This window comes from Ptychodera flava, chromosome 21, assembly GCF_041260155.1.
Source record: "Ptychodera flava strain L36383 chromosome 21, AS_Pfla_20210202, whole genome shotgun sequence".
Lineage (NCBI taxonomy): Eukaryota > Metazoa > Hemichordata > Enteropneusta > Ptychoderidae > Ptychodera > Ptychodera flava.
This window is the reverse complement of record NC_091948.1, coordinates 1,944,392-1,969,955: the sequence shown is the minus strand read 5'-3', so window position 1 is coordinate 1,969,955 and position 25,564 is coordinate 1,944,392. Positions and strand designations below refer to the sequence as shown.

The 25,564-nt window shown below is 36.1% G+C and overlaps 1 protein-coding gene across 1 annotated transcript in view; it reads left to right on the top strand.

Moving 5' to 3' along the window:
- Positions 1-2,859: 2,859 nt before the first annotated feature.
- The window catches only part of LOC139121062 (uncharacterized), a 220,362-nt gene continuing 197,657 nt past the window's right edge, over positions 2,860-25,564 (top strand). Inside the window, exons 1-3 of the transcript XR_011549215.1 lie at positions 2,860-2,999; positions 14,714-14,819; positions 14,971-15,134. The gene's annotated coding sequence lies outside the window, so the exon portion shown is untranslated. The remainder of the gene's footprint in view (positions 3,000-14,713; positions 14,820-14,970; positions 15,135-25,564) is intronic.

Genomic DNA, 25,564 nt, shown 5'->3' with positions numbered 1-25,564 from the left:
ATAAATATAAGAATTTTCCTTTCATAATCCTTTGCTACACTGTATCTATACATAAAGTACTATATCTGGATTATATCATTAAAGCCCCTTTATATCTCAAAACGAACTGAGTCAGGAAATATCAAATAATTAATCTTCGTAATTGCCACTTTTACTCAGGAGGAATGAGAAATTTGTCAGAAATACCCCAAACTTAGCTGCAAACAGTTGCACGTATTGCTAATAGTATTGCTCTTTTCACGCAATATATTGATCATTTTTAATGTGGCACTTTTTTCTCTTAAGACCTTACAACAACCAATGCCGAATTGTCCATGGCTATCAATCCAGAAAAAATAATTTAACTTCCCAAACTATTTATTTAAGGCCCAATAACTGTATCTTTTAGCATTATTTTTGTGATTTTACTTCCAAACTAAAACAAGTTCATGGGAATGTACTCTTTGAGGAGTGTTTATACAAGTAGAATAAACTGTCCACTGGGACTGCATGTGCAATTTTGAGCAAAGATAAACAATAAACGTTTGCCCAAACAAAAAATGGCGCCCTCATGCGAATAAAGCAAAAAACACTTTACGTCATGCATATGTGCATTGAAATCTTCACAGAAACAACAGAGTAGTCAAAGATAATGCATAGTGCTGAATGTTTTCCACTGGGACATCATACGCTTCGTTTTCTTTGTAATATTTCCAGATTTTAAAAATGGCAGGAAATCAAAATAACGGTTAAAATTCAAATTTAATTGTCCAATTTTTCAGTAGTAAAGGACTGTATCATTTAAATTTGTAGAATTTAAAGAAAACCAGAGAAAATAGAAAGCCTTTTTTCAGGTCAACAAATTTCAAGAGTTAGAGCTACAGGGGCTTTAAAGTGATATCCAAAGAATGGTAAAGTATAGAAAGAGTTAGGTAGGCCTAAAGCTTCAACACCGAGTACAGTGTATTGTTACTTAAAACCGTACTTCACTTCAAAAACTCGATGATGAAAAAGGTGAAGTGTTTTGTACCTCAAATAAGTTGTTCACAATGACTGAAATAATAGATGAATTGTATCTGATACAAGTACAGCCAACCGTTACTTGTTCGGTACGAAATTGTGGGTATGTACCGTGCTACACAGCACTTTAAATTGATGTAAAATTGCATCCATTTCTTTGTTGGTGTGCGACAAAGTCAATACTGCAACTTCTTCTGACAACGTTTCAGCGGGAACAGTATTGAAAATAATAGTCACGGACGTAGAAAAAAAAATATATCTGGATTTGACATATTGTCGACTGTACTCCTTTCGAAATTTGATAAAGTCGACGTCATGACGCTGTTCATTGAGATCAATCCAAAGGAGAATCGATGACCGAATCTACCTTTTCAGTTACGCCAATGATGTCCATTATTTCTTGTATGTGACACCATGGTGACACACACCCGTCACTGGTACCAGTAGTACTGGCAGTGGTAGTGTGTAACGAATCTGAATGTGCCGTATATCAGGTAAATTAAGCGTTATCCTTCAAGACTTTTGTCATTATCATACGGTGCGAATAAAATCTAGATCTAGATCCGACGTCGAAGAACTACAGCTAGAGTAGTAACGCTCCATATAAGGGACCGTTCAGTTTTTACGGCCGGGGGGCCCGGCAAAATCCAGGGGGGGGGTCATCGGAATTTTGGAATCCGCAAAGGGGGGGGGGGGGTCATCGCTTTTTCCACTGGTAGGAAAGGGGGGGTCACCACATTTTCAAAAACATAATACCAACAATAAAGTTCACTTTATGCCATGGCCATGATCGACCCTTGTTACCAGCGGGCCGCCTTCGGCGGCCCACTACAATAAATATACATTATGTATTACCCATGACCCTCTTAACGGGCAGACACCTTTGGCAGCCCACTCCAATTAGGTTTACTTCATGCAATGGCCATGATTGACCCTCTTTACCGGCGGGCCGCCTGTGGCGGCCCACTACAATAAATTGACATTATGTAATACCCCACGGCAATCTTATCGTAAAATTCCCAACAGTTATTTATTGGAAACATATTTTTGAGGGACCCCTGGGATCACGCACTGAATAATGGTAATGGCTGCGCGCCTTCAGCAGCCCTGTCCAGTAAAGTCTACTTTATGCAATAGCCATGATCGACCCTCTTTACCGGCGTGCCACCTTTGGTGGCCCACTAGAATAAAGTTGACTTTACGTAATGGCCCATGACCCTCTTAACCGGAGGGCTGCCTTTGGCGAACCACTCCAATAAAGTTTACTTTATACAATGTCCATGGACATGAGTTGTCTATGGAAATGAAGTTAAAAATTGCCTTACAGTCGTCCTAATTAACAGACATTTCAATGGATGTGGCTGAGAAGTTTGTGCACTGGCATCTCTGCTACACGAATAAAGTGCGCCGCATACCGGAGTTCAAATCCTAACCATGCGGGTAAATTTGACATATGGGTTTGGTTATTTTTCAGGGGGGGGGGGTCATCAATTTTTTTCGTCTGACAAAGGGGGGGATGGGTCATCTTTTTTTCACAAAAAATGCAGGGGGGGGGTCTATATTTTTTGAACACCGGCGACAAGGTTTTGCCGCCCCCCCCAGGCCGTAAAAACTGAACGCTCCCTAAGCAGCATACACTCTGTACACTGCACCACATTACTTTCTTCGAGACGCGACAGCTCGTGATCATGATTGACGTTATTGAAATTTGCCCACTATTCTGAATGTTTACAGTGTTACTAGATTGGTGACAACAGTTGCGTTTAATTTAGGGGAGAATGTAAAAAAGGTGCAAATTCAGACCTCCCCACAGTCTTCTGATTTTCAGATCCAAATGTTGTCTGCCTGTGACGTCACTGTGTATTGCTTGTCTTCGTGCAGATATTGAGGTATCTGTCAACACGGAAGTACAAAGGAGAAAAATCGTTTCCGTGTGCAAGCGATGTGGCAGCCATTTGTGAGACTGGCGAATTTTAACCGTAAACAGTACTGATTACAAGGTGAGTTTTGAATTTGAATTTTGTCCTAAGAATATTTTAGACACCAGCAACCGCGGAGAGGCCAAAGGCGCTGGCGCTTGGAGTGTTCAGTTTACTGTTGAGGGTGAAACGTATGTAGCTGCAGTGCTGTAGCTCGAGGTTTTGCCGTCCGTCGGTCCGACCCAAATACCCAGGCAAAACCTCGAGCTACAGTACTGCAGCTAGGTGAAACGTAGCTCTGCGTTGTAGGGCTGTGTGGTGGGAGGCCTATAGCCGGTAAAACACTAGCTCTGCATGGCAGCTAGGAGGGCTGTGTGTTCCCGGCGGGAGGCCGTATAACGCCGGGAACACACGGCCTTGCCATGCAGAGCATGGTGAAACTAGGTGAAACTTAAAACATAGATTGGCAACTCCAAGCGGCAGTTGATCAGGCAGTGTAACTCTAGCTGCTTATGGTGTTGCTTTTTAGTTATGGGTTGGACGGCAAAACCAGGTTTTGAAGTATGACCAACCCAAGGTAAAACCTAGCTGCAGTACTCGAGGCTTTGCCTGGGTACTTGGATTGTGGTGGACGGCAAATCTGGTTTTGATGTCCAACCTAGCCCTGCGTATGATGCTGTGTGTTCCTAAAGGGTGACCATATGATGGTGGGAGGTCATGTAATGCCGGGAACACAGCATCGCCGTATGCAGGGCTACCATCCAACCGAATCCAAGAACCTAGGCAAAACCTTGAGTGACAGCACTGCAGCTAGGTAAAACCTTGAACTTCTGTCCGGTAGCTACACCTAATCATGACCTAAGCCAGGCTTCAGTGCTGCACTTCTGTTCAACCACAAACATAGTCCGTCTGTGTAGGGTACAAACGGCATTTATGGCTCTTGTGTCCCTCAACGTGCATGCTGACCAAAGTTTTGCTGATATCCATCGTCACAAGAGATATTTACAGCTTTACTGGGTCAGAAAGCATCATGTTAGTTTTTAGAGGATGTAAAACACAAACAAGAACCTTAACAACCATAACAGTCATACTCATGATCACTCTGGTGTTTATACCAAAGAAAATGATCTTCATAATGTCATAGCCATTGACTTGCCTATTGCAGGTGGATAACCTCAGCCAGCATCAAAACTCTTTCACTCAGGGATACCATGCGTGTTGTTATCCAGATAATATATCTCTTTTTTAGGCTTGAAATCTGAGTGTTTGGCAGGGAATAAAATTCACAAACAGGGTTACAGACTGTATAGTACTGCTAATGCACAAACCTCAACTGAAGTCTTTGATGCTGCGCCTTTACAGTGACAGACAAGCTTTGGCTCAAACTTTCCACAATTGAAATTTCAACCATTCTCTTACCAACTCAAGAATAAAAATCAGGGGTCACTATGTAAAGTTTGGTTCTGGAGAAACAAATATTCCCTAAAATTTACCGGTATTATAGTGCTAAATTGAAATTCAAAATGGCTGCCGCCACTAAGTCAACTCTATATGGAAAAATAAAATTTTTGATTTCAAAATACTAAGAATTAACATGAATATTTTTCATGCTCAAGGAGCTTTGAAATGACCCCTCAAAAGTGGTAGATCATAAAGGATTGTAAAAAATTTGAGATTACGAATATCAGTTCTTGAGGTATATTCTACCAAGAATGTACACAATTGAGTATAACATTCACAGTTTTAATTTATTGAACTCTCAGAGATATACCATTATGTATTGCCAACTAAGGCATGCACTGACACAAAAATTTCACAGCTATAAAAGAGAAAAGACTGATAAATGCAACTTTACCCATAAGAATCATTAAGGTTGCCAGACATTTGCTCTTGTACTGCAGAAAATAACAAGGAAAGTTTCACAAAGAAGGGCGTATCAATAGACTCGTTGCCATAATAAAGCTAAATATAGATCATGAATAATTGTTAAGTCATACTCTCGCAGAGATCTTTCTTACAAGGTATGCTTTCTTAATTTTGAAGCATGAATTGCTCAGGGCCCATCATCTAAACAAACAGAACACATCTATCAATCAATTTTTATTGTACTCATCTCATACAAACCGAGAGCATGGTATATTTGGTAATACAAAGAGCAAAATAGTAAACACTCGTTAGTAATACAAAAACAGTCTATAGCCATGTTGAATGGTTGAAGCTACTGGAGGGTTCTCAGCATAAACCTGACATGTGCTCTCCAACAGAAGAGCAAGTTTTAGATAACAACCGATATCGATCATATATTCACTTCTTTTTGTGAGATACCGGAAGAAATTGGTAGATCAATGTCACTTCCTTGAAGTACAACCGTTCTTTCAGAAATTTAACTCCTACGTTTATGTGCCCAAATTTTGATGATGAAAGCATTCACATTTTTTGCAATTGTAAACAAGTTTTAGGGACGTTGAGTGCAGTTTTGAAATTATCATGTGGATGTGGGTTTGATTACTTACATAGAGGAATCTGTGCAAGCTGTTGATAGCTTGATGTAGAATATGACTCATGATAAAATGTAATGCAGCAGTGACCCCATTATCAGGAAAAATAAATAAGCAATTGTTCATTGGAATTGCTGCTTCTACTTTGGCCCATTTTGAAATCTTTTTTTAATACTGGCAATTATTTTAATGTTGTTGGTGATGTTTTCTTCTAAAAGAATGAGGAAATGCTTGAAGAATTTGTTTTGTCAACACTGCCTGTATATTTGCGTCTATTATTGTACAATCTAGACATCAAGTCATCAGTAACAATTTAACTAGTAAAAGATTTGCTGGTTTGTAAAAATAAATAAATAAATAAATAAATAAATAAATAAATAAATAAATAAATAAATTCGCTCACTGCCTCTGTACCCTTGCCCAAAAAAAATCCAAGGAGCAGTAGGCTTTTCCCTCTTCTCTAACTTTACTTTTTTCTATGTTTAGGTGCTAAATTTTATACCATTGAAATTTTCTTTTCTCCTACCGGTAATGTCAGTCTCTTCTATGATGATAACTCAATACCATTTGTATATTATTTTCCTTGGGATCAAGAGAAATTCATTTCTTTTTCAATGTTCAAACACCACAACTTTTGCCCACCGTACAGTAAACTTTCTATGATCAATCTGTTGAGTAACGTAGAATCATTGTGCTTCATAAATACTGGATAAAGATTGTTGTTAATGTTGAGTAGTTGAAGCTCCATCAGAAGTAAATTTTATATTATGTCACACCAGTATATTGATGGTGCACATACTGTGATCTGATTTGGCAAGACATGAAAATAACCATTCTATGTTTGAAATATTGCACAGTTTGAACAGACTCAAGCTCTCAGGTGTGTGGAGAAAAATTCCCTTGGCATTTCAGGCCAGAATAGCAGTAAAACCACCTCAGGAACAGGTATACCACTTGATTTTGACCAATTCATTCCAATGTGTACTCTCTAGCTTTAAGCACATATGAACTAGTTAAAACCTTGTGGTATACTGATACCATCACTGGGTGTGGTTTATTGCTTGAGTATTTTCAGTCATTTTTGTTGTGTTTGTGAATGACAGGTTCTTGTTCTTCTTACCCTACCAGTGTTATGTTGGTGAGGCTCATACAAATTTTATATCAACATACCTAAGAACAGCTGAATGAAAACACAAACCCATTTTTTAAGATAAAGACATGAAAATTTTATCAAAAATTACAGTCAGCTGGTTTTCCCAAAAGCATGCAGCTATAGAACCCATCGTTATCAGTATTTAAGAACATGGATACATGTATATGACATAAATCGGAATAGACAGTGGTTTTTCTTACATGATAGTCATGACACATAATGTCCACGGAGATACACCAAAACTGCTGCAAATTACATGTTTTATGCTTCAAATGCCATGTATTTTCAGTTTTGAATGTAAAATTAAAAAAAAACAACCAGTGTGGTAAAGGCAATATGGAGAATCTGAAAATTGAAGTGTATCATCTCAAAGCCATACAAGAACTTGCACAAACATGGCATATGTGTCACTTTACCATGTTCTCACGTTTCAAATAAATTGTATTTTAATATTTGATCACCAGGAATGTATGTCTCAATTGTACTGACGTCAAAATGTTATGCTAGAAGTTTTCCTATTCTTTGAAAATTAACAGAGAATATACACCCGGTAGTGAAAATTTGCTGCCAGTTGGTCATAGTTGCTATTTTAGTTTTCCTTTTGGTATGGCTAGACATTTCTGTTCCAGTAGATTGTGTACTCAAAGCTTCAGATCCATATTGTATTTGTACCACACACTACTCATGGAGGATTTTGAAGGGTTGTGAAGGATTCAAATTCAAGATACTTGTAATCTCCATAATCCTAAGGTATTGGAAAGTATCGTTCCATATTATACAGTAGTCATATTTACGTTGTAGTCAATGTGCGCTACTGTCATGCACAATAAAAGTAACAAAGATGGCGGTAGATCAACAATCATCAGGTACACAGTACACTGTCGCCATTATGGTGGCATTATGCTCATAAATCAAACTCAGGTATTGTGTTTTTTATGACTAAGCATTTGTCTGAGCTGACAGAGCCTCTACTGGGTACACTTGTTGTATTTCTTTTCACAGGATAGTTTGACCAGCCCTTTTTGGCTTTGGTTAAGTGATCTTAATGAGTTGGAGAGAATGAGGTATATTCACAGAAAAATTAAGTAATTATTCATTATCTGTAAATCTCCAATTTTTTACAATCTTTGTATGTACGTATGTGCAGTGTATGCCCTGGTTCATTCATGGCAGGCCATTGGTATTGTTACTAAGAATGAACAGAAGAGAGCAGTTTTAAGGCGCACTATATACATTGTTAACTCTTCGGGCTAGTTCTGCAAACTTAGGTTTTTGTATATTTTGGCTTTTGATGTGTTGTATGTATTATTTTTAAAACTGGCCTTCTCAAGTTTGAATACAAGAATATGCCTGTTTTGAAGAACAGACCATGATGGACATACAGACAATTGTAATTTGGTGATATATCTATTTTACAAAATATTTAGACTTTTCCTAGATAACAGTGCTGTTGTGAAAATCAACTTTTGTATTAATTGTATGTCTTTTTCAGAGTTGAAGATTTTGTCCAATTGCAAATGTCGGTTTCTCCACTTTGACTTTGCAGTCAGCATTATGTGAAAATTATAACTTCATGAATAATTGGCTGGATTATTCAAACCCAGAAACCTATATTATATTATACATGTATCATGCTACCATGCGCAATTCTGATTGGACGAGAGCTCATTCCACCGATACCAAAATATTGTTTTAGCACTGAGAGCGGTGGTAAAGCGGGCCCCTAAACCAGCATTTTTGAAAATTGCCCAGTCGGTGCATTTGAACGTACACCTGTCTAAACCATAGACCCTCGAGAAAAACGGAAACAGTCCGCTTTGTTTCAAAGACAGAAGACCGAATTTTGATACACAGATAAAGTGTGGGCCTGTAACTCACCTCTTGGTGAAAATAAGTTTGGATCGATGATGAAAGACATCTCTGAAGCAGCACATTTGGGTGTGATGTACACAAATCATTACATTATTAGAGCGACAGCGCACCTTGCACTTTGCTTGATATTGCGAGAGTCGAGACATGATATATCCTACCGCTCTTTAAAATGGCGCTAGTATTCGTTAATACACTAATAAATTGACACTTCCTCACAGTAATGGTATATCATCAGATATTCTTTACCAAAGTTTGGGCTGTAACAGACCGGGGTGTCCTAACGATGTAGACCAAGAAGTTCAAAATAACGATAGGATGACTCTTGGCGACTGCGACGAAATTTCACATACCGGTAAATGCAACGAGCAGTGTCAGCGTCCAGCTATCGCTGCATCGGGCAACACACTCTGCACAACTGTTCATCACAGTTGCAGTCATCGCACGTCTGGATGATTTCAAAACTGCTTGTTTTCTGGTACAATTAACGTCCAAATTATCCATCAAATATTGATCCTGTAACTTCACTGTACCACCTCTGAATGTCGCGACGGCCGTATACGCGTAAGCGGTACTGAATGAGACAAATCTATTTTTAGTATGCCAAAAAGTCACGACAATTGTTCTTATGTAAATTTACGAAAAAAATTGTTACTTTTTCTTTTGATTTGAACTCTTGACCCGTTTTCTGTGTCTGCAGCAGGTATTTTTGTATAGTGTTCATGTTCGTGTTGCATGCGAATAAAATGCAATGTTGATGAACGTAATTCGTATTTATCGTAGGATACGGTGTACGTGTACGTAATCCCAACTTATAAAAATGCTCGGTCTCGGGCGCAGAATTTCCGACGTTCGATTTCTCAGACGTCCGTTTTCTGCATTTCGGGCTCAAAGTGATGAAAATACCCAAGTACGACAACAAAGACACACATACTTATATAATATAATAGCAATAACCCCCTCCGCAGTCGGGTATCCACTCGATTTTGGTACAATACGCTCCATATAGCACTCGCCTATCGGCTCATACTTATGTCACGCATTGTACCAAAATCTCGTGTATACCCTCCTGCGCGGGGGTTATCGCTTAAAGGGACATTATTTGTATCTTTTGACTTTTTTTTTCATTTTTTCGATGACTGAAATCCCCGGTCAAATCAATGGGAGACCTAAATTGTGACTATGGACGGCTTCAAGGATATGTAAAACCACCTTCTTGCTCTTTACGGCAAGGTTCAATGTTGGTAAGGGCGTCCGCGCGATTTGAACCAACCGCCATGATTGAACCCCTGCACATGACCAATATTACTACGCATACGTCAACCATCAAAGTACAGCTGGAACGTGAAAGGCCTGTGACCTACACACTAACTTCAGCACAACGGATATCGAGGAGCACACGGCGCATAAACAAATGCACGTATCACAAACTACTGTCAAATAGTGAAACTAAGCAGGGCATTTGCTTGTAAGTTTGATTTTAGTATCGATGACACGGAATGTGAAACAAATAAAACCATAGATGCAATTGGGTCAATGGTAAAACTAAAACGATGTCAGATTGCTGTGGTGATAGTGAAACAGGTACAGAGTACCGAGTAATGCATTTCCTGTGCATTTGATCGTTAGCAAATCTTTGTCAACTTTTAAGATTTTTAGGGCATTTTCTTGCCATTACGTTGGTTCGTTTTACAAACACGACATGATCACTTGTTGAACCTGGAAACATCGCACTCGGACTGAACAGTGCACGGTGTAGCATTGGTGACATCGTGACACCGCGCCGGGCGAGTACTGTCATTGATACTGCTCGAGATTGGAGTCACCTGTCGACACACAAGATCTGTTTGAATGTTGTTATTCTCTGTGCATCATGTAATTATTTGTATCAGTTGAATCGCATTTCGAACCAAAAGTGAGTACATCGCAATGACAGTTGCCTAGACCAGTTCGCTTACGGCCTCTGTGCCTCCGACCCACTCCCAAAAGTGGGCTTTACCTAAGTTTAGAAGCGCAGCTGAGCAAATCGTGTACCTAAAACCCTGCGTACGGCCTCCACGCCGTATAACGCCGGGAACACACAGACCTGTACGCAGGGCTAATCGTGTACCCAGGCGAGGTGGGTGTGCTTGAAAACGAAACTCAATGCAAGTTTGGGATTAAAAATGTTTTTTTTTTTGTGGAGAAACTGCACGCCGCAACCGAGGTGCTGCAAGCGGTTTGGCACAGCCCTGCCACGCAGAGTTAGCTTTCACCCAACAATGTACATAATGTACGTGTCAGTCGCCAAAGTACATTGCTCAATTTCGCGATCACCTCGACAATAACGTGACTGTCTACTGAAGTTAAATATCCCTTCATTTTACTCTGTTTTCACATTTCTATGCCCAAAGGCTTTGGGCAAGTCTACATAAAATTATGCATATGGAGGAACAAACGGGATGAAAAAGATCAGCAATTATAGGCCTTGTCGTCGTCAGCTGGTACTGGTAGGCATTTGAAATGCCCATTCTAAAATGTGCTCTGTAGCAGCAAAGAATGGTGTATCTAAGAGCAGGATTGGCCGTCAAGATCTCCATGAAAAACTGACCGTCAAAATGTAACTGAGCAAACGGGATCAGTAATAGGGAATCCCGAAACTGCAATACTGCGCTTTCGACTGTCACTTCATGTGGTTTATTTTTTTTAACACGCGGATGCTTACAGCGGCCTAGATAGCAGTTAGCAGTGTGGTCTGATCGCAGGTCAACCTGCCAAATCTGAGGTTAACAGTACCCTCCATAAACCTCAGACCCAAGGTTTTTCTATACGGTGTACGCAAACGGGATGGAAGTTGTCTATGGTCGACCGTTTTTTTAGACATCTTTCAGTAAGTCGAATAACATTATCAACTGCTTGTTTGCAACAATATGAGGTCAAAAGATACAAATAATGTCCCTTTAAATATCAGTACTGAGTTTATTATCAATTTGCTGGTTGATTATCAACTAAACCTTTTCTCAGTGTGCAAGTTCACACTGTCCAGACATACATGTTATGTTACTGTTCTTTTCAACATACCATGCTTAACATACAAGTCAATCTATGACTCATGAAATGTTTCTTTGAGAATATTCAATATTATCATTATCATTAATTATCATGAACAGAATTATTCAAGAAGGAAGTCAAAGGTATCCTTCAATGTCCTTGTTATTGTTGATCAAAAGAGGTTACAGATCTAGTTGATCTCTTGGAAGCTGTGTGAGGTGACCGTCATGTTAAAAAATAGCAAATTGCAGTGACAATACTTAACATGGCAACCAAGAAGCTGTATTGCAATGAAGTAAATTGTATTTATGTCACTTATTATTGGTACCAGGAAGACATGAGCATTGTAACAGTCAACTCAGTTACCTTAGAAGTATAAATATTATTACTACGGTGTTACAAGACACTACTTTCTTTTCTGACTGGTCAGGTTTATCAGATTTAGAAAAACCAATGTTCAACAGAAAACGCGTATTTATCCTATTTTTGTGAATTTTAAAGGTGTGATTTTAGTCATTTTCCCCTGACCAAAATGAATTCAGGGTTTTTCAACTATGGATGTTTAAATGCATACAATTCATAGGATTGAAACTGATGAATACGTGTAATTGTCATTTTAATCATTATCAATAATTGTTTGCTATGTTACCTTAAAGTGTGAGAAATGATCTTGTGACATTAATATTTACTCTTTCCTGTTATGTGATGCCTGGATTTTAAACCCTACTGATGTTCAAAAGTCACTAAACAGCACGAAACACAAATGAGGAAGTAGGAAACAACCTTCACAATAGGGTCTTTGAAACCAAGGGCTTAAAAAACATACAAATGAATAAAGGAGTACACTTTGTTACTGACCTTCCTTCATATTGTCAGGTGAAATCACACCGTCTGAACACATTCCTTCCTCAAACAGCCAGTTTTTTAGCTCTGCTGTTAGCAATGCTGAGCTTATTAAATAGGTTGATTTTCCATCATTGTCTGTCGTCGTCGTCCGTCGTCCGTCAACAATTGCCTTCTTCTCTGAAATCGCAAGTCCGATTGCTTTGAAATTCGATATGCAGTTCACTTGGGGTGGCCTCACTTAAGTTTGTTCAAATCGTGGTGAAATTTGCATATTGTATTTTTGGGGCAGTTTTTGGTGTTTTTGGTAAAAAAATCTTCTTCTCTGAAACCGCTTGTCCGATTGCTTTGAAATTGAGTATGCAGTTTACTTAGGGTGACTTCAGTCAGATTTGTTCAAATCGTAGTGAAATTAGCATATTTGTATTTTTAAAGCATTTTTGTCATTTTGGTAAAAAAAATCTTTAAAAATCTTCTTCTTCAAAAGTACCGGTCAGATAGCTTTGATATTTGGTACATATGTCCCAGGGATGATCTATTTCAGATTTATTCAAATTGTGCAGAAATATGTAATTTGCATTTTTAAGGCAATTTTTGCCATTTTTGGTCAAAAATGTATTTCTCTAAAAGTACTGGTCTGATAGTTTTGAAATTTGGTATACAGGTTTCTATAGATGAACTAAGTAATATATATTGAATTTCTGATGAAATGTGTAATTTTGTATTTTTGGGGCAATTTTTGCCATTTTGGTCAAAAAAATGTATTTCCAAAACTACTCATCTGATAGCTTTGAAATTGGTATACAGGTTCCTACAGATGAACTAAATGATATTTATTGAAATTATGATGAAATTTGCAATTTTGTATTTTCGGGGCAATTTTTGCCATTTTTGGTCAAAAAATGTGTATTTCCAAAACTACTCATCTGATAGCTTTGCAAGTTGGTATACAGGTTCCCACAGATCACCTCATGATATTTATTGAAATTATGATGAAATCTGCAATTTTGTAATTTGGGGCAATTTTTGCCATTTTTGGTCAAAAAATGTGTTTATCAAAAAGTACTGGTCTGATAGCTTTGAAATTTGGTATACAGGTGTCTACTGATGAGCTAAGTAATATATATTGAATTTCTGATGAAATCTGTAATTTTGTATTTTGGGGGCAATTTTTGCCATTTTTGGTCAAAAAATGTGTATTTCCAAAACTACTCATCTGATAACTTTGAAATTTAGATAACAGGTTTCTATAGATGAACTAAATTTATTTTTTGAAATTATGATGACATCTGCAATTTTTAATTTTGGGGGCAATTGTTGCCATTTTTGGTCAGAAAATTTTATTCTCACAAATCTACTCATCAGATAGCTTTGGTTGACATGTTCTTAGGGATGATCCAATGTGATATATTCAAAGTATGATGAAATCTTCAATTGTGTATTTTTGCAGCTTATTTTAGCCACTTTTTTCTGGCCACTGCTATCAAAGATTTTCCACCTTCTTCATCAACATGTGTCAAAAATAGTTATTCTCTACATACAGACAGCGGAGCTATATCGGCCGCTAGGTCGCTTGTTTAGCTCTTCTATTAGCGACGCGGAACTTATCAAATAAGTTGATTTTCCATCCTTGTCCGTCGTTGGTAAAAAAATCTTTAAAAATCTTATATTATTATTAGAAAGTTCCACTTTTTTACAGTTCATAGGTGAAATGCTTACCATCTTGGATGATAAAAGGCAACTTTCCTGAAACTCAAATTTAGACATATTCCAGTGTTCATTCTAGAATGTAAAAACAGGGGGCTGCTGTGGGCCCCTACTCCTGTACTAAGGGGCCAATTGTAGAAAATGGGGGGGGGGCATCATCAAAACTCATGTAAAACCCTTTAATATTCTGTGGAAAACACTATAGTCTATCAAGTCAAGAAAAGAAGAATACAAGAGTGTAATGTGTGCGAGACAGCCAAGCGGCCACAGCCATGCTCTGGGCGTTGCTCACTGTATGTCTCAAAAGTGTCCGCATGATTTCCGTTTACACAGTTATTAACATTGAAAATACAGGCACGTGATTTTAAAATTCGTCGTGCGCCTGTGTGTACTAGTACTTATTATTTCAGTGAAATGGGAGGACAGTGTCATTGACACTATTTTTTATAAGAGTGTGTTAGACAGGTTCTCCAAGTGACCATTGATTGGAAATGTGTGAATGTTTGACCTGTTGCACCTTTTAAAAGTGATTCAAGGAGCTATAATTTTGCTCACAATGTCTACCTTTACATTCTGAAGGTTCAAGTTACAGTAACATTTTATGTCACCACTGCCTGTCTTGTACATTAAGAGTAACCTGTATCATTGGTTCAACTATGTAACTGTATCCTTTTGTTGTCCATTCTGCATTACAGGAATAAACAGGACCATCCCATAAGAAGATGGGACGTTTTTCACTCCTCATTTTGCCTTTTGCATTGTACAGTGTGCAATGTGGAATTATACAAGTAGGATATGATGGTAAATGAACAGTATTTAAAAGATAAATATTCTTGATCAACAACATAGAATTTTTGTGCTGCATCAGTTTTTATTTGTTTGTGTTCCCCGCCATAAGGAAACTGCTCGAAAGTGTTAAATGAATACATCTAAATATTTCTTCCTTGTACAGATGCTGTGCAACATGTTTTCACTCATACTGGAGCAGAATCTTATAAGACACTGTATGTAGATGGTGACGACTTATACATTGGAGCTGTAAGTTTGCCTCAAGAAGATGGCCCTGGCTATCTCTTCAAAGTTGATAAGAATAACATCAGTGATACAACATTTCAGGTGAGTACTGTAGGTACCAATACCTTGAGCAAAACAGCTTTTGATAATAATAAGCAAGATATTATCAAGTGTCATTTGGCAATGAACTAGCATTTTCATCATCAGTCACTAAAGATTATGTGGTCTGGTTGTCAAATCTTAATTTTCATTATTGTAGTTTTACAAATAATGATCACAATGGTACCAGGAGAATTTGTTGTTGTTGATTATGATGATCATTGTAATATGTAGAGTGGTCATGTGATGTTAGAATTAAAGCAAATCTTTCGCAGGCAGAAGAGAGTTGTCAAATGCAATTCAAGTGGTAGTTGCTGAGATAAACAGAATCCCATACCCAAGTTGGCTAAGACACAATGTCTCACATGTGTTAGAGAATTTTGTTGAGGCTCGTGCTAGACAGAATTCCCCATTTCATCTCAGCCCATTGAAGTGTGGTAGGTTTTTTCACATTATGTCAATACCTGCAAAAAGTGGCAGAAATTGCAGTTTGTGGTAGAAACACCTTTATCACCAGTGAATTTATTGTGCTTGTAACGTTCCCCTTAGAAAATTGTTTCACATACAGATACCAGATATGAACTGAAAATGCTCACGTGTTTCATTATTATTGCAGTTATGTGTAAATTTGAACCTTTGGCACATGTTTACAACTTCATTGAAAGTATTATGATCAACATAATGAACAATATTCACCGCCGATTAACTCTAAAAGATCATGAAGTATACAAATACGTAATTAGCTAGAATAAAAATACCTTCTTTGACTGCTGTCATTGTACCACCACTTTATATAGCAAGTGTAATTACCTTTAGCCAAGTCCTTCAAGCCATATATGCCAAACTGTGAAAGCTCATTAGATATGCAAATTATAAATTAGCTGACATGAAAATGTGAAATGACTTTCAATATTGTTTTCACCCGGTATAATCATCAATGTACACATCATGTTTTGCCAACTTTGATCAAGAAATCCCAGTATATATCCCTAGTTAGAAAAGATCATAGTATCTTTAATGTATATAGCAAGTTTCATCAACTTTGGTCCAGTCAATTCAAATATATATCCCTAATTAGCAAAGTTCATTAAATATGTAAATTAGGAATTGGCTGAAGTAAAAATGCTTAATGATTTTCAATAATGTTGTATCATAATATCTCCAATACATGTAGCAAGTTTTGTCATCTTTGGTCAAGTCAATTCAGATATATATCCCTAATTAGGAAATTTCATTATATATGCAAATTAGGAATTGGCTGAAGAGAAAATGGTAAATGACTTTCAATAGTATTGTATCATAGTATCTTCAATACATGTAGCAAGTTTGGTCAATTTTCATCGTGTCAAATCAGATATATATCCCTAATTAGGAACGTTCATTAAATATGCAAATTGGCAACTATCTTTCATATCACCCCTTACTGGTTCCCACTGCTGATATATCTTGGTGTGATCAACATTTGTAGCAAATCTCATCAAATTGTGTGCAGTTGTTTTTAATGTATATCCGTTTTTTCTAAAATCATTAAATATGCAAATGAGCAAAAAGTATGCAAGCCACACCCACCAAAAACTAATCAGTTCTTGCCATTTGCTAACTGAATCTATGTACCAGATTTGATTCTGATCTGATGAGCCGTTTTTAGCTCCCATAGCCATATGTATATATGGCAATGGAAGCTATTCTTATAGGCTAGGGAAATGTCTGTATGTATGTATGTCTGTAGGTCTGTCCGTCAACATCAAATCTCCAAAACAGCTATACATTTCATCTTGATATTTGGTGTGTACATGGATGATGGGCTGTAGATGAGATTTTGTTCAAATGAAGTTGTCATTTCCAAAAATATGCAAATTAAGTGAAAAAATGTAAAAACAGTCAAAATTGAAAAACTCAATAACCACTGAGCAGATTACATGAAAAATTAGCATGTAAGTACTTTTGCTGACCTGAAATGATTGTGCACATCTTGGGTCAGTATCTTGGACTTGCTATTTTTCATGAATTTTTTTGTAATTTTCTCCCATTTTTGGTCAAAAAATCTCTTCTTCTCTGAAACCACAAGTCCGATTGATTTGAAACTTGGTATGGAAGTGCATAGGAGTGACCTTTCCCAAATTTGGGCAAATCGTGGTGAAACTTGCATATTTGCATTTTTGGGCTATTTTTTTCATTTTTGATCAAAAATTTTTTTATTCTCTGGAACCACAAGTCCGATCGAGTTGAAACTTAGTATAGAGGTTTTTACGGGTGACGTCAGTAAGATTTGATCAAATTGTGGTGAAATTTGCATAATTTTATTTTATTGGGGGAATTGTTTCTATTTGTGATAAAAATATCTCCATTCACTTCATGCACTTTATCCCTTTCACACATGTTCAAATATCTGACAAGAGAACAAACACTAAATAGTCCAGGATGGGAGCAAAGTGTCATTGACGCTATTTTTGAGATATCGGACCAACAGACAGACAGACAGACAGACACACAGACAGATAGACAGACAGTCATCGCTGCGACATATGCTCACGTGTGTGAACACGTGAGCAAAAAATGATATGTGCGAAATTTGTTTATACTAATGAAAGTTTTCTTTTTTACTGCTGTACCTCTAACAGCATTGTAATCATTTGCAATGCATCCACCAAAATAACCATACCCAAGTTTGTCTTTTTGCTCACGTGTTCACACTCGTGAACATATGTTGCAGCGATGTCTGTCTGTCTGTGTCTGTGTGTCAGTGTGTCTGTCTGTGTGTCTGTGTGTCTGTCTGTGTGTCTGTTTGTCTGTGTGCTCAATATCTCAAAAATGGCTCATCAGATCAGAATCAAATCTGGTACATAGATTCAGTTTGCAAATGGCAAGAACTGATTACAGCAAAAAACAGGATGGTTGGACAGTCTCATATACATTACGTTTACTTTTTGTACATCCCACACAAGTTCTGTGGAGAACATTGCAGATAAAATGAAACCGACTCATTTGAGTGAAATAGCTATCATGTAACACTCCACTCCACTGTTTATCCTTGTGTGTGTATAAAAACTGATTGGCATCATTAGGTATACATTGTATTATGGTTTGTTTAGCCAGAGTGCTGTCCTAATTAACTTTGGTCTCTACTTTCAACTCAACAAGAAATTTAGCAATTCCCATGTGTGTTCTATCCAGACACTCAATGAGTTGGTTCTTTTTATCTACAATGTTATCTACAAAACTTGTGTGCCATGTACAAAAAAGTAAACGTAATGTATATGAGACTGTCCAACCATCCTGTTTTTTGCTGTAGTTTTTGGTGGATGTGGCTTGCTTATACTTCTTGCTCATTTGCATGATTAATGATTTTAGAAAAACCGGATATACATTGAGAACGACTGCACACAATTTGATGAGATTTGCTACAAATGTTGATCACATCAAGATAAATCAGCTGTGAAAGTTATTTAGGGATGACGTGAAAGATAATTACTAATTTGCATATTTAATGAAATTTCCTAATTAGGGGTATATATCTGAATTTACTCGATCAAAATTGACGAAACTTGGTATGCATATTGAAGATACTATGATTTAACATTATTGAAAGTCATTAAGCATTTTTACTTCATCCAAATCGTAATTTGCATATTTAATGACCTTTTGAAATTAAGGATATATATTTGAATTTACATAACCAAAATTGATGAACTTGCTAAGTACATTAAAGATACTATGATAGAAAATTATTAAATGTCATTAAGCATTTTTACTTCAGCCAGTTCCTAATTTGCATATTTTATGAAACTTTCCTAATTAGGGGTATTTATCTGAATTGACTAGACCAAATTTGAGAAACTGGCTATGTACATTAAAGATACTATGGAAGAACATTATTGAAAGTCATTAAGCATTTGAACTTTAGCCAATTCCTTGTTTGCATATTTAATGAACTTTCATAATCAGAGATATTTATCTGTATTGACTGGACCAAAGGTGACGAAACTTGCTATGTACATTAAAGATACTATGATACGACGTTATTGAAAGTCATTAAGCATTTTTACTTCATCCAAATCCTAATTTGCATATTAAATGAATTTTTGAAATTACGGATATATGTTTGAATTTACATGACCAAAATTGATGAACATGCTATGTACATTAAAGATACCATTATGTAGGCTAACATTATTGAAAGGCATTAAGCATTTTTTGCTTCAGCCAATTCCTAATTTGTGTATTTAATGAACTTTCCTAATTAGGGATATTTACTTGGATTTATTTGATCAAAGTTGGCATAACATGCTATGTACATTGATGATTATACCAGGTTATACCAATATTGGAAGTCATTTCGCACTTAAGTTTTCATGTCAGCTAATTTATAGTTTGCATATCCAGTTGTTTGAAGGACTTGACAAGAGGCAATTACACTTGCTATATAAAGAGGTGATACAATGACAGCAGTCAAAGAAATTAATTATTTCTATTTCAGCTAATTGCGTATTTGAATACTTAATGACCTATAAGAGTTAATCTGTGGTGACTATTGTTCATTATGTTGATCAAAATACTTTCAATGAAGTTGCAAACATGTGGCAAAGGTTCAAATTTACACATAACTGCAATATATAATGAAACACATGAGCATTTACAGTTCATATCTGGTTTCATATAGTGGCCACCAAACCAGGCAGGGGAGGGGAAATACACACAATACATTAACTTTAAACTGTGTCATGTGCCAGCACTATATTCTGGCTTTACGGTTGTACCGTAGGCGATTTCCCATTTGTCAAATAATGTGCATGCCTTTTAGGCGAGCGGCGAATCCACAAAAAGGGCCTTATTTTAGGAGTTTAATGTACCCACCTTACATACGGCCACATCATACGTCATTTGAAAGCTCATTATCTCTACTTCAAGAAAATTGACGATATGGAGCTGCCAAGTAGGGCCGTAACCTCCTAATTTGCATAATTAACAAGGGTACCCAATTTGCATAAATGCGATATAATATTTGAAAATTTATTGTTAACTTCTCTAACGATACGTTTAAACCATCGAGTGATATATCAAATGAAAGGTCTTTCCATGTAGAACACAAAATGGCTATTCAAAGAGATATTGAAATTGATTATACTAAAATATTGTCATGTTTATATGGAAACAATATTTTCCCCTTTTGAATAAGAATATTTTAAAAATTTTAACACATACAGCCCACAACACACAGCCACATCATACATCATTTGAAAGCTTATTATCTCTACTTCAAGAAAATTGACAATTTGAGCTACCAAATGAGGCCATAACCCCCTATTTGCATAATAAACACGCATACCCAATTTGCATAAATGTGATGTAGTCACATAAATTTATAGTTAACTTTTCTAAACATATGTTTAAACTATCGAGTGATATATCAATGAAAGGTAGTTACATGTAGAATACAAAATGAATATTCAAAGAGATATTGAAATTGATTTCACTGAAATATTTTCATATTTATATGGATAAAATATTTTCCCCTTTTGAATAACAATATTTTAAAAAGTGTAACACATACAGTCCTATCATACAGCCACATCATACGTCATTTGAAAGCTTATTATATCTACTTGAAGAAAATTGACAATGTGGAGCTATCAAGGAAGGCCGTACCCCCTTATGTCCATAAATTACACCGGTAAGCAATTTGCAGAAATTAGATATGAAATTAGAAAATTCATTGTTAACACACTTTTACACTATCGAGTGATATATGGTCTGTGGTAATCGTATTTGCATGTAAAACAAAAATTGATATCAAAAGTGATATTTAGATTAATTTACGGAAATATTTTCATATTTCTTTCGAAATAAATATTTCCTCTTTTTAATAATGGTATTTTAAAAAATTAACTAAAGTACCAATGCAACAAAATGATCCAAACGAACGACACTATTGTAGTTGTTGAAATGTAGCTCTGTAGTGGAAACAATGTGTCAGAGTAAGCTGCAGTCAAAGTAATGGCATAATTCATGATCCAAATCATTCATGTCATTTCCAGTAAATCTAGTAATTGTAGGAATTCATCATCCTCTTCTTCACCAGCATTGTCATGAGTAAAAGGGTTGCCACAGTTATCGCTGCCTTGGCAGGAACAAAGGTCTGTGCAGGGAAGATTAATTCGACAGCAGACACAATTGGTGACATGTAATAAGAGAAAGCAGCTCCGCAAATCGTTCATATCTTAGTTGTTTGAATTTTGTGTATGGTATTGTGTATATTGTAAGTGTATATTATGTTATGTTTGGCCGTTTTATGTATAGTGTTGATTTGCCATGGCGAGACGTAACCCTAATCTACGTGTTCTGCCCTATGGGGTAGCAAGACTAATGTGACACTGCGATCCTTTGATGCTACCTTTCGAGAATAGAGTTGTCTTCATCAGTCCTTCATTTTTTGTGAAACATGTGCACTGATTGAATGATTGTAGGTGTTACCAATCGAGTTGTTCCACTGAAGTTCAGTTTGTTCAAGTACGGAAGCTAGAATGTCTACTGTTCGTTCAGGCTGTATTTGTGTACGCTTATTTGAATCGTAGATCGACTGTTGTAGGTTTTGTTCAAGTTTGGCATCATCGTAACGCTTATATTTCCATTTCTTATGTATGTGATTAGGCTACGCTCACAAATAACGGTGAGAGCAGAAGAATTCGGGTTGGATTCGAAAATTTAGGGAGATTGTAGAGGGGTACTTGGAGATTTTGATCTGCATATAGGGGACCTGAAAATGTTTTGGTTCCCTTTTACTATTTACGATTCCAAGGTTTTGAAATTAATTTAATGAAAATTTAATAACATTTAAATGTCATCCGATTGTCCAAAGTTAGTAATAATTAAACAAGATTTAGAATCGTTTGGTCGCATTTCATTACTTTTATCTCGAAAATATCTTGTATTCTCTATTGCCTTGTTGTTGCATGATTGTTCTAATGTATCGTAATGTTTCGCGTTTAACAAGGCCCTTGAATGTTGCCGTTTGGTTTCATGAACCGCAATGTATCTGTTGGTTTTGTGTGTGTTTTGCAGTCGAGAATGTTCTCTTTGTTCCACCGATGACCTTTATAGATAATGCGGTCGAACGATATGATTTCTTGAGAAGAGTTTTCGAAAATTTGAAAGTATGATGCATTTGTTCATGTTTGATATGAATTCATTAAGCTCGTGTTGAGTTCCAATGAGAATCATACATCGTTTCTGAATCTCAGTCAGAGCGATATTTGTTCAGTGTGTTGCTGAATTATTCTCATTTTGTCTTGTGAAATGTAATGTCGGGAATTTTTGGTAAACTGGAGATCTCGTACCGCACCCAAATACATGACGGTAAAATTCACTGTTGACTTGAAAGTGTTGTTTTTCAAGATTATTTTCAGCATAGCTATCATGTATTTTGTTGTTGGTTGTTTGATTATGCAATCATTTGTAAAATCAGTCGTATCTTTGATGTATGTTGTTTATTTCTTCATGATTTATTTGAGAAAATAGTCAATGAATTTTGATCTGTGAAAGGTTGGACTGCATCATCCACTTATAATTGGGCGGCCCACGAACTTTCCTCGTGGGCGTCATTTTGTTCACTTGTATTTTTAGCATAAGGTACCAACTTGTAAGTGGTGCTAGTATTTTACTCTTAACTAGAATACTCGCCATAGCTAATTACCACTTTATATAAACCAGCCAAACATAATATACACTGACAATATACACAATATCATACACAAAATGCAAACAACGAAGATATGAACGGTGTGTTGAGTTGCTTTTCCTTCATTATATAACAATAAATGCGATAAATGAAATATGGTGCCTTCCGTCTACATATTCCACATAACTGAACTGAAAATACAGATGTAACACAGATGTAGTAACCAATGATGTCTCCATCAAACAAGATTTCTAGAGAAATTGAAACAAAAATGACATCAATAATACAAAAGGGCCATTCAAGCTATTTATAATAAGATTGGAACTAATTTGGGATAATTTGGGATAATTGGATGGTGAAGTAATGTCGGTTTAATTTGCAAATTTAAGCTCATCTGCTTTTCTTTTTACTTGTTTTTAAGAGTAACTTGTTATATTTCAACACTCAACTATAGAGCACAAAACACGCTTTAGAAAATTTGCAAAATATGAAGACCCAATTATCCCGAATTAGTTCCAATTGGTTTTATGTATTCTTGTTGTTCAGCTATATGGGAATTAGACAGGAAAATGTTCCAGTTTGCGTATCCTTAATAAACAAAAAATCAATTGCAAAACAAATTCAGATATTTATCCCCATAACTTTAGCATTATTCGTTATTAGTACACAATATTTTGAATATTAAAAACTAGTCAAGATGTTTACGATTTAATTGAAAATATTCAATAAGAATATTTTGAATACACGTTTGGAGTTCATGATTCTATTCTACATACAAATACCTATCATTTGATATATCACTTGATAGTTGAAAAGTAAGTTTAGAGTACTTTACAATGGATTTTTGTAATTTTATATTGTATTCATGCAAATTAGGTAACCTTGTGCATTATGCAAATTAAATCATTACAGCCCTATTTGTCAGCTGCATATCGTCATTTTTCATGAGGCAGAGATAATAGGCTTTCAAATAACGTTTGATGTGGTTGTGTGATGCGGTTCTATGTGTTAGAATTATTAAAATATCATTATTAAAAAGGGGAAAGTATATTATTCTACATTATTACAAAAAAAATTAGTAAATCATTTAATATCTCTTTGGATATCCATTTTGTATTCTCCGTGCAAATACCTTTCATTTGATATATCACTCGATAGTTTAAAGTACGTTTATAGTAGTTAATAAATTTCTAATTTTGTATCGCATTTATGCAAATAGGGTACCCATGTAAATTATGCAAATAAAGGGACACGTCCGTATTTGACAGCTCCACATTGTCAATTTTCTTGAAGTAGAGATGGTAAGCTTTCAAATAACATATGATGATGCTGTAAGATTTGGCTTTTTGTATTAAATTTTTATAAATATTTTTATTGAAAAGGGGAAAATATTTTTTCAATATAAATATGACAGTATTTCAGTGAAATGGATTTAAATATCTTTTTGGATGTCTTTTAGTATTCTACATGCAAATACCTTTCATTTGATATATCACTCGATAGTTTAAAAGTATTTTTCGAGTAGTGAATAATACATATCTAATATTAATCGCATTTATGAAAATTGGGTACCCATAGGACTTATGCAAATTAGGGGCTACGGCCGTACTTGACAGCTAAATGTTGTCTATTTTCTTCAAGTAGAGATAGTAAGCTTTCAAATGATGTATAATGTGGCTGTATGATGTGGCTGTATGTGTTCAAATTTTTAAAATATTGTCATTCAAAAGGGTAAAATATTTTTTTCAGTATTAATATGAAAATATTTCATTTAAACCATTTTAAATATCTTTTTGGATATCAATTTTGTATTCTACATGCAAATAACTTTCATTTGATATATCACTCGATAGTTTAAAAGACTTAGTATGTTTTTAGTAGTCGCGCCAGCGGCTTACTGACTACGCATGCGCTTATTCATAATATACTATGCGAGTAACCGGAAGTGTACCCTTCTTTCTCATGATGGGCGCCGCCATGTTTTTTTTTTTTTGAGTACTCGTAAATAAACAAATACGAAACAAATTACCATGATATAACATGCCTTTTATAAAATATACCTCTTTTATTAGCCAGTAAATGTTATTATACACCTTGTCGCTGATACAAAGTATCGTTGATATAGATAAACGGAGAAAACTGTCGTGCATATGAACGGGGGCATACGCAAAGAATGCTGGGATTGAATTATAGAAGAGCGCCCCCTGAGTCAATAATTAGATTCAAAAATTGCAAGTTTTTAGACGGAACGCTATAGTTTTCAGCTTGCAAGTGGAAGGTGGGTAGTGCGGTTACCATTGCAATGATAATTATTGCATAATACGTCCCTTGTTTAACGCCATAGGCTGTTATCATTGTAAAAATTGCCAATTTTTGTCCAAATTTTTACACGCTACAGAAAATCTATACCTGCCCCTGCTGCAGGGTTTGACGTCGTGTAAGTATACGTGAACTGCTTTCATCAGAGGGAAACTGGGCATAGTTGTCATATAAACGTTTATGAAGTAACAATTACAGTTTATCATGAATCAATACAAATAACATTGCCAATCTTAACCCCTGGCGCGACACCAAGGGCTGAGCCCTATATAATATTATTTAATAATGAATTTCCTAATTTTATATCACATTTATGCAAATTGGGTACCCATGTGAATTATGCAAATTAGGGGGTTATGGCCCTACTTGGCAGCTCCACATCGTCAATTTTCTTGAAGTAGAGATAATAAGCTTTCAAATGATGTATGATGTGGCTGTA